Raw genomic sequence first — 11,312 nt, forward strand, 5'->3', positions numbered from 1 at the left:
TAATGGTAGAACAACATAATCATGTAAAAACCTTGCATTTGATGAATCCTCCATTAAGGACAGTTTTACATTACTACTGTCACCACTGATTTACAGCAAAGACTTTTGGGTAAAACATTCTTCTTGACCAGGAACAAAAACCTGTTGATTCAACTTGAGTTTCAAAGGTACCCCTTATAGATACCAGTAGCAACTAAAACAGTCACTCTTCCCTGGCACAATCACATTTTCTTACTATCTGTCATTTCGATGCCATTAGCACAGCTTCCAAGATATTAAAAGCATATTCTACCTTTCCTATACATTTAATGTAGACATTTGGACCCGTGTCATCAACTATTTTCCAATAGTCTCTGTACACTATCTGGAAGAGGGGGATTGAAATGAATGAGGCATTTTGTTGGAATTAAATGTCAAGAATACCAGCTGCTTCTTTCTAAAAATATGAGCTAGATATTCTAAAAGGTGTGAACCATCCATCAAAATACAAGGGAAGATTTTGCATTTAGTTGTTTATTGTTAGAAAATTTTTTTAAAAATTGTTAAGAAAACCAACCTTGACAAATGGCATTGAAAGTCAATCAGGAAAGCTGAAGAAAAAAAAAAAAAACAGTCCTACTTTGCCTCCTAAATAGTGGGAAATGCTTTCTCAATGTAAAGAAGAAGTCTTAGCCTATAGGCCAATCAGAATATGAAGGTAATTTCCAAGAGAGAAGTGAAAAAAGAAATCCCACAACTCAACCTTTTAGAAGATCATAGTCATGCAGAGAGAAAACCTTCTTCTACCCTCTTCCTCATTGACAGCTTTGCAGGTTAGAAGAGCCAGGGGACCATCCCTGTGAGTGGTCAGAGCTCCAGACCAGCTTTTTGTCAGGTGACTGGGTAGGACACTGGGATGGGGTAGATGTCTGGGATAAGGAAAAAGAGTGGGGAATGTTCTCAAGCCTAAGATTCATATGCCTGCAAATAGTGCACTGATGATATCTACCACCAGGGTATGACCTATCCAGGACACTTCCCTCTGTGGATGACCTGGACCCCAAAATGGTCATTGCCATGGGCCATGCTTCATCAACTCAGCCTTGGCAGAGAGAAGAATCTACTCTTCACTCCCAGACTCCATTACTAGTAGCCTTGGTAGGTAATAGAAAGGGAGGGATGGCTGTAAGTCACAGGGATTCTTCCATCAGAACCTCTTCTACCACCCCATATCCACTCATTCTTCTCTTACTGTACAGGCTCTGTTATGTGTGTAACACAACTTTGTTCAGTGCCTCCATCAAGTAGTTCTTACCTTGGGTGGCCATGAGAATCACCTACAGAGCTCTTAAAATACATTAATGTCTGGGTCCCAACTCTAGAGATCCTGATGTAATTTAGAGCTGGGGAGGGACTTAGGCACTGCACTTTTTTTTAGGTGCAGAGGGGCACTGTATCTTTAAAACTTTCCAAGTAATTCTAATGTGCTAACCTACTATGTGCTGGGCATTCTTCTAGATGGATACAATAATGAATAGCCTAGGCAAGGTACCAGATGTCATGGGGCTTATGGTCTAGTGGGGAAAGACACAGAATAGATGAATGAATGGCCAAATACTTTCTGATAGTACTACCAGGGAAATAAAGCTAGGAGCTATGAAAGAGAGCATTGGAAGATGGAGAAAGTCATTAATTTAGATTATGTAACTTAAGGGTGGTCAGAGGATTGTTGTTGTGGGGTCATACTTTGCTTCTTGACAGTGTGCCACTGTGTTTCCTCAGCCCAAGTTCTACAGGCTGATGAAGCATGAGAGACCCTGACTAGACAGCCTAGATCAACCACTATAACCAGAAGCTATCATAGGCCATACCTCACCCTTAGTAGTTTAATTCCAGAATTCTCCACCCTTTTAACCTTTCACCTACTCTTAATTATCCCACAATAAAGTGATATCTTACTGACAGCATCATTTATTGAACACAATTTGCTGACAAGTAATAATGATAATGCTAAAGACAGACTGAACTGCACTGTGTGCAGGTACTCTGCAAGGTATTTAATCCACTGCAAAGGTAGGCATTGCCAGTCTGTTTCGTAAATGTGAAAGCCAAGACACTGAATAATTAAGAAACTAGTATTGTGGCTTACTTTTTTTTTTAACCTATTAGATCCCTCTAACTCAGATAATCTTTGATCCTACCATCTCTAGCTGGTTTCCTCAAGTAGGTGGTTAGCTCCCTGAGGAAAGGCATTGCACCTACACAATTTTATACCTCTCACCTTCCATTTACATTCTCCATGGTCTTGCTTGTGGTCGGCAGTAAATACATTAGAGATCAGTGCATTGAGATAGACTGGTGGTCACTCCTAAGCCCCAATCCTTCAGGAAGTCTTTAAGAGATTTAGCTCTTAGTTTTGTCACTTGTAAGCTCAGTAATTTTGGGAAAAAGAAAATGCCTCAGTCCTTTCCGTTCAAGACTCCCTGGTGAGGTCCTCACCAAGCAAGATTGGGACTCCTCAAAAGACCCCAGAATAACTTACAGACATTTATAAATGGGTGTCATGGGCATTTGCCCCATGGTTTACCCACAGAAAATACAAAAGAAACAATTTATTCTTTCTATCATTTTTGTTTTGCTAATTAAATTTTTAAAAACTGAAGTTAAAACATCAAATAACAAAGCCATAGCAATTTCTAGACTAGTGAGTATTATTGAATGAGGTAGACTTACGATATTTTTAGGTATAAGGAGAACTTTATATCTTTGAGTAAATGAGAGAAGCTATGGGGGCCTGCCCTCCTGGGTCATGTTTGCTGAAACATAGGCACCTTCTAGTCTATAGTGACATACTCCCTCAGAGACCCCATGGCATTTGGTCACTGTTATCCTTGGGCATTTGCAGAGCCCTCCAACATTCATTCCTAGTATTTTGAAATAAAAGGACACTTTACCTTTCTATATACTGGTCAAGAATCCAGAACCAGGAGGAAAACATGCGGAACCGGTGAGGGGGGCGGGGTGGCATGTTATCTGAGGAGCACTATTCTAGTCATTGCTATGTCTTTGCTAAACCACCTTGCTCACTTGAGATATTCTTGATAGTTTATTGATGTGGCATTGGCTTAGATGAACTGGAAGAGGTCAAGTCAATCAATTGTTCTTTCTTTCAAGTTATACCAAAATTCTGTTTGGGATTAGGGAGCAAGAGAAACTAGAACATGGTATTTGTCAAATAAATCCCCAAGTAATTACTAAATCTCAACAATATATAAGGTGCCAGGCAAGTTTCTGACTTTCTAGCCAGGTTCTGTTAGAAAACCGATACCCACCCACTAAGAAAGGTGACTAGCAGCACAGCACACTACCAGCGATAGGCACTTCAAACATGTCAGACTTCAGAGAAATGAAGGATTTGCCTCCAGCTCCATTTTAAAGGAAAATTTCGTCTTTAATTTTCCACAAAGCTCCAGTAGGTGAGGGTCTCTCTACCTTCTGCCCTGTAGGTTCTTGGGATGGTTTGGCTGATAAATCAATAAAAGTATCAAAGAAAGAAGGCAGCTGGCTGCTCATGTAAACTTCATGGGAAAGTGGCTCCTCTGGGGCTGTCATGACTCAGAATTTGGCCTCTGGGTTTAGAAATTCATGAGTTCCATTTTGTAGGAGGTCTCAGTTAATCAGGATTATAGAAAATGATTCACAAGAGTGTGCTGTGGACCTGAATATTAATACCAATCTATTGATTTATATGGGATAGAAGTATAGTTTCTAATGACCAGAATGGATCCTGCCTACTGAGAGTAAACTATTTTACATTTCAAAGAATACTGGAGCAATTATAGAAGATTGTTTACAGAATATGCCATCAGGGGCAAAGATTAGAACCTTGAAGGATAACTTAATGTACTATCCCCTGCTTCACAATATTCTTGCTGAACAGAAAGCATACACACACAAAAATAGTTGACCTCTGTCATATTTAAAGTGCCCCTTATGGAGGGAATAGGAATCAGTATTATCAAATTCTTGTAACACTGTTCCCCTTTATATACCATATGGATGCATGGATATACTGGATGCATCCCATAGATATGAATTGTTTAGTAGGTAGAGTCTGGTTGCCTTGACTATTGTTGGAAATTTCCCAAATATCCTGTAATTCTTTTTATAAATGATGCGCAGAGTAGTATTAACATGTTTCTTTTATATTCTTAAACTTATTTTTAATTCCTTAGAGTAAACGTCATTGAGTTCTATGATATTTAATAGCTGTATAAGAACAACCACAATCAAAATACAAAACAGTTCTTCACTCTCTCACCTGAAAAAAGTTTGCCTTGAGTTATACTTTTAAAGTAGTCTTTCCTCAGATGACTAACCTCATCCACTTTGAGTTGATTCTGCCACTTTTGTTTACATGTCATATTTTCTGAGGCCTACCAAACCAACTATGTTGCCATATCCAGAGATGGACAAACTGAGGCTTTTTAATGTGCATGTACACATGCATTAACGTTTATTGCTTAAGTAGGAGTGGTGTGTTTTTTTAATCTATGTAAATAAAATAAAAAATTGACTAATGTTTCCCCTTTAAAAAGTTGGAGGAAAATTCTAATACTCCATTTGGAACTCTATCCACAAGAGATATTTTACCTCTGAGGGTTGGGAAAGAGAAATGCTAAGTCATATCTCCCATTCATTTCCTTCCTTTAAATGGGTTACAAGGACAGCGATAACCTCAACATGCTAGCAGTTGTTTCGGTGCTCAAGGAATTATATTCACTCCTGCTTGCCCAAAACTAAACCTAGGTATTAGGTTTAGTATTAAGTACTTTCCTAAATAAAACCTGCAGTTACTAGCTGAATTTGTTATTTTTATAGGTGATCTTTAAGAATGGTATATATGCAAGTCTATTATGGGCAATTTAAACATAGAAAACTAAACTTGACTTCAACTAAGTTCTGTTTTGGTGATATTTAGGAATATAAGTAAATCATGGTTTTAAATGTCTATTTCACATTTAAACAAGTCTCATCATCAGTTTTCTGACCACTTAGGGGATTCAGCCCATGCCATGAGCTGACAGATTACTTTCCTTTAAGAGGAATTTGGGTTTATAAATTAAATGGGACCACAAGGCTATCTAGAAGGGTTCTGGGTCCTGGCTACCAGGTATCTGGTTACTTATTGACTCTGACCAATAACTCTGGAGAGACAATTGCAGGCCATTCATTTCTTAAGAACATATTGCTCTATCTATCACATGTATACAGAGAACCATCCATTCTGCCAACTTCAGGAATGCAAAACAGAGTCACTGCTTGCCAAATACTTTCAGGTGAAGAACTCAACATGATAATATGATGAGGAACATACCAAAAAGTCACCAACAGTTTAAATAATATAAAATAAAATCACACATTTGAAAGTTCTCCATACATACATAACACAATTTTGCTGATTCATTAGAACATTTAATTCTAAGACTCAATGTCTTCTGTTAGCACAAATTCAGGAAGAACCAGCTGACCCAACAAAATTCTACTTTGGTGGAGCCTTACAGGACCCCTTTGTACAATCAGAGAGAGGTTAGCAGTCATTACATATATGTCCCATCCTGCCTTTCTGTTATCCCCACCCATTGCTTCTCTCAGCACAGCTTCTTATTCTTAAAATTATTCATAAGTCTCACCCACCTCTCTGCTTCCATCTTTGTTAAGAGCCAACTTCCAGGGTAGCCTACATAAGTAAAGTGCCACTCTCAAATTAAAGGGGAAGGTAGAATCTCCAACATTAAAAAGTAATATTTTCCAATGAAATACTGGCCATCTTCAAGTAATAAAGAAGGTGTTTTCTTTTTTTCATATGAGAGAGTAACCTTTCATGAATTTCAGGATGAACAGAACAGTGTGGAGTGAAGATAAAAAGATTGCCCCTGGCATGCTGACTCACTATGACTCTGTAACAGCATTTACTGGAATGACCTTCCATTAGAATGAGAACCACAAAATACCAGTAATTTTATCTGGGGAATATTTATATTTTGGTGCAGTAGGTGAATTCCCAATTAAAGGGCATTATTAGAAGCATTTCCCCCCCAAACTAAAGTAGTTTCATCTTGATAACACCTTGCATTTCTAATTGGTTCAAAGAGATTTTGTTTTTGTTTATAAAATCCATTCATTTCCCATGTCCCCATCACTAACTTTCATGGATGATAGATCTGTTTTCGGAACACAATGCTGAGTTCCAGATTCCTCTAACACAGACCATCCATGTATTTCCCTCCTCAAACTATGCTTCCCACATTACATTCTATTGGTTTAGTCACTGAGTATATATGCAAGAAAGCCAGTGACTTAGAATATTCTCTGGCCATAGCAATTAAAAGAAATGTAATTATTCTAAGCTTCCCCTTCCCACCCCCACATTTGTACAAAGGATAAACTGCTACTAACTTCCCAAATATATCCTTTGGGTAGAAAAGTATAGGGCTACTACCTATTCTAGGTTTATGTTTCACATTCTCACTCCAGGGGTCTTTTATTTTTTTACCCTCTATGGCTGTTCCCTCTACCGCCTGTTGGACTTTGCAAGCATCTAGTTTTTGAATGAGTTGCAGAATCTTGTGGCACTTTGAGGATGGCCCCTTCACATTTGTTCAGTCGGGATTTAGGGCTTATTTTGAGTCAAAGGGATAGTTCAGAGTATCGTTCCTTGGAAAATGAGGAAGATAAGCATCAACACACACCAAAGGTGTGTATATTGAGATCTTTCCACTTAACTACCTACACATATATGAGTGTGTTGATAATATGATGAGGAACATACCAAAAAGTCCCTACAGTTTAAATAATATAAAATAAAATCACACATTTGAAAGTTCTCCATGGAGACTTTAAATATAAGAACCAGGTGTTCCTTCTTTCATCCTGAAGCAGTTTAGTGAATATTTACTGTGTGCCAGGCACCATGCTGGGACTGGAAACCCCACAATGAATAAACCAAAGTCCTCATTCTCACAGTTCAGCAGCAATGGAAAGAATCAGTTTGCCAGTGCTGATCTCCAGCCCTGTCCCAGAATCCGAGATTCTGAGTCTGACAAACAGGTCCTCCTCAAACTATGAGGAGGTGACTTCTGATATTAGACTAAAGGCAGTTTTTCATTTTTCCATAGACCAGATGAAATAACTCATAAGACCACCCTATCCCATGGTGTAACCACTCACCACAACCATCTGCTTTTAATGTGGCTCAAAGATATCTCCACATAGGGAAGAGAACCAAAGAGAAGGGTGAGAATATTCTTAAGCTAGAAGGTTGATCTTCACAGTGAATGGGTAAACCTATCCTGGCCTTACCTATTGGCCTCTTACTCATTTACACTCTGTTGTGACAAGACTAATTCAAGGTAAATCAGTGAAGTCTTGATTTTGAATTAACAAAGCAGAGGCCCAGATGTCAGGCAATGGTGACCAAGAGCCTCCATTTGGAAAACAGATGATGTCAGCTGACATCAACCCACTGATGCTCATCCCAACTTTTCCTGTCCATTCTTTGTTACCCTCGTGGGTTTGACACGGTCCGATGTTTAATAAGCTTTCACATACATACTTTATTTTAGGTTTCCAACAACCTTATGGGGATATACCAACCCCAATTTCGTGAGTTAGAAAATCAAGCCCCCAAACAAACTTGCTCAATTTCTCACAGCTGCTCCTACAATGACAGTATCAAACATAGATCCTCAGGCTCAAACCAACACTCTTTCCATTATCCTATAGCTACCTACTTTTACAATTTCACTTCTTTCTTTTTACATATTGTTTCAGTACATCCTGGTGGGGAACTGTCTTACCACCTGCAGGAATTTTGGGAGCAGTGACGGATTATGGACCAAGGGAGGCCCTTTTGTTCCCTGTCCTCTACCCAGCCTTAGTTAAGTAGATTTATTGCTACATTTTTTTCCCTCTTATCTCTTGCACTGGAATCCGGTATCTTCTATGGATGCATGCCAATTTTTAGAAATCAAGGGGAGCACGTGGGTAGCACACACTGAGATTTTCTAGGTGTCTATTAATATTTTTGCAGAGTCTGCTCAGAGTTTTAAGTTGACTAATTTCAAGATAAATTACCTCCTAAGGAAGACATCCTTTCCCTGCTCTTCCCTTCAATATTTCTCATACCCAATATGGACTTGTTTTTGGGTTCTGTTTCTTTTTAGGGTTTCTCCTTAGTACCCTGTACCGAAAACATAGGGATTTTAGTAACTAGTAGCAGCCAAAGCTGACTTATCTCTCAAGAAGGCTGAGAGGAAGTAGGTCCAAATCTCGACCTCTGCAAGGAGTGGTTGTGCTCCTAAGATCTTTATGCAGAAAGTGACTGCTGTTTTGAAGGGCTTGATAAATGCACATGGATGAATCTCAATGCTTTTTTAAATCTCCTGAGTTACTGATTTTATCAGAACAGACAGACTACTATTTTAGGGGTGGGGTATATATATGCACAAGCCAGAAACTGGGAGAAATGCTTTTCATCATATTGAAAGAGAAGGTAAATTAAAATGCACATATGCAAAATCTCTGCATTTGGGGGACATAAGTCTGCCATGTGTAAAAAAAAACACACATCATCACCATTAAACAATATTTTTCTGCTTTACTAGGTCAATGGTGATAAAATACAAATGCAAACACTGAAAATAAATATATTTTGGAATCCAGCATTAAATCAGAAGTGTCACTCCTAATACATTAAAATGAATTAATTAGCAAGACTATGTCAAAACTAAAACAAAAATATTAAGCAAAGCAATAACAATGTGTATAAAACTGAAACACCTTCAATTTCAAAATTAGTGACAACATTCTTTTTGAAGCAGTAGCTTTCCAGTATAAGACACGGCATCTGATATAAAGATATTATTTATCATTAGCCATGCATTTTCAAATACATTCTTAACAATAAAATACACATATTATTCAGTATGTTCTGACCAGTCTTTTTTTTTTTTAACTGATTCTTCAATCAAACAATCTAATATGAAGTAGAAACCACTGCCTCTTTCAACCAGATCAGGATAAAACAGACAGAACCAGTTTGCATTGGCTCTGCTGTGTCTGCCATAGTCACTGGTAGCCTGGGAGTGTTCTCGCCAGTCTATAGTCTTTCTGCAAATAGAATCTTATCTCCAAAGGGGTTATAAAATCAATTGTAGGCAAAATGAAATCCCAGAGACTGGATCTGCCATCTCCCCTCTCCCCTTTTAATAGGACACATTAGCCTTATTGGAAAAAAACAATTCTATTTATAGATTAACAGGTTCTTAGTCTAGGGTCAGACACTCTTTAATCATATGTGATATTAGGAATGAGGAGGACCTGCTGAATTGCAAGCCAAGAGGATGACCTAGTAAACATGAAAAACCACCCTAGAGCCTCTGCCCTGTGGCCATCCTTTCAGAGCAGCAGCAGCAGCACAACTCCCCCTATTCAACACCCCAGTCCCTCCTAGTCACCTAACACTAAGCATATCATTCTCCTATTGCTCTTATCACTTCCTGCAAGTGCCTGGTTCTTAAAGCAGCAGTAGTAGAAAACCTAACATTTTGTAAGAATTTTAGGAAACGCACAAGGATGGCACATGGGACTGGGTTACCCCTTTGCTGGATATATGAACTCTTGTTCATAATTACTAAGCCCCAAACCCATGGAAACAAGTGAGCTATCTTCCCACTCACATAAACACAAAGCAAATATTAATAGACACTACTTTTTAGTTCCCTGACACATAACAGCTTTAAACAATGTCAAAACAGTCATTGAATAAGGGCACATATTTCTTTCTCTCGATCAGATGTCTGTGTATAGAACTGGGAATTCAATATTAAAGGGTCTATTTTTGTTTAAATTGTACTGCACTTCTCAGATCTCTCATAAAGACACACATGCAATTTTTGAATATTCCAAATTGTAAAACTTGTGAGAACGCATTTGCTTTACCAAAGGCTACAGCAAATCACTAAAAGCTACTGCCCCTCTCACTACGGGAGACATCACCTTGCATTGTTAAGCAAGAGGCTATTCTCAGGGGCCTGAGCCTTGAGGTAGTCCTGGGCCCTATACCACTCCTGTCTCCAGTGGCTCAGAGCCAGAACTCACACCTGGCCACACCCACTGGCTCTGTGGGAACCTCTGAGGAGCAAAGGGGGTCAATCTCTTGCAAGCTTAGAGGATTTGAGAAAAAAAGGGCTATTATTGAAAATGCAGAGTCTACCACTTGGTTCTTTGCACAAGTACCCATGTGAGGAAGATAGAATAATGTCAAGGAGGTAAGTGAAAGGCCCCTGGCTTAGACTCTGGGCCCATAGGCTCTCCTAGGCATGCCTGACGTAGTCACCAGCAGGCAGTACTGCTTAAGCAGGGCAATGTCAGGCACAGCAGGAGACACTGGAAGTCGAGCTTTGACACTTGCATGAAGGAGGTGATGTAAGTGCAGTTTTCAAGTTCACAATCCTGGGATTTTTGTTTATGCAAAATTGCTTCAGGTGGAAGCATAAATATGACTTTGCAACACTGGGTTATGTGCTTTTCTTAATCACATTGATCTCATCCCTTTGATATACCCCCCAACAGTATACTTCACTCAGGGTAGATACACAGAAATTCTGAAAAGTAACGTAAGCATTCACATACCTTCTGCATGGTCTCAAATATCCCCATCCTCCAGCAGCAAAGGCCCTAGGACACCACGAGGAAGTGGAAATCAGTTACCTCACAGAAGAAACAGCCCTAAAAGACACAATTTAAATCAGCGTTAGTAGACAATGCCATTTCAGACTGGACATGTCCTAGTTCTGACTCCTGAAGTGGGTAGCAGTGGGGTTTGAGAGTGTCCCTTCATTTCTCTGGGCCTTGGTACCTTCATCTTAAATAGGGATAATGGCCAGACAAGTCTCAGGTTTCTCCCACACCCAGCTATGTTTCTGTAGCTAAAGACTTTCACACTGGAGCCCCGGTTGACACAAGCTTGGGGTCACACTCCAGACGGCCAGTGCTTTGCACATTAGTGACTGGCTTCACAAGGGGAAACATCAGTGATATTTTGAACAGCTCTAGAATAAATGAGGGTCAGTATTAAACAAACACTACTCTCCATAAGTTTGTACTGACATCTAGCCAAAACCATAAAGAGAAAATTACTTTGACATATATATACAATGGAATATTATTCAGCAATCCAAAGAGATAAACCCATGTCATTCGCAGCAATGTGGATGGAGCTAGAAGGAATTAAGCTCAGTGAAATAAGCCAGAAGGAAAAAGAAAAATAT

The sequence above is a fragment of the Talpa europaea genome (genome assembly GCF_964194135.1).
Source record: "Talpa europaea genome assembly, chromosome: 5".
Taxonomy (NCBI): domain Eukaryota; kingdom Metazoa; phylum Chordata; class Mammalia; order Eulipotyphla; family Talpidae; genus Talpa; species Talpa europaea.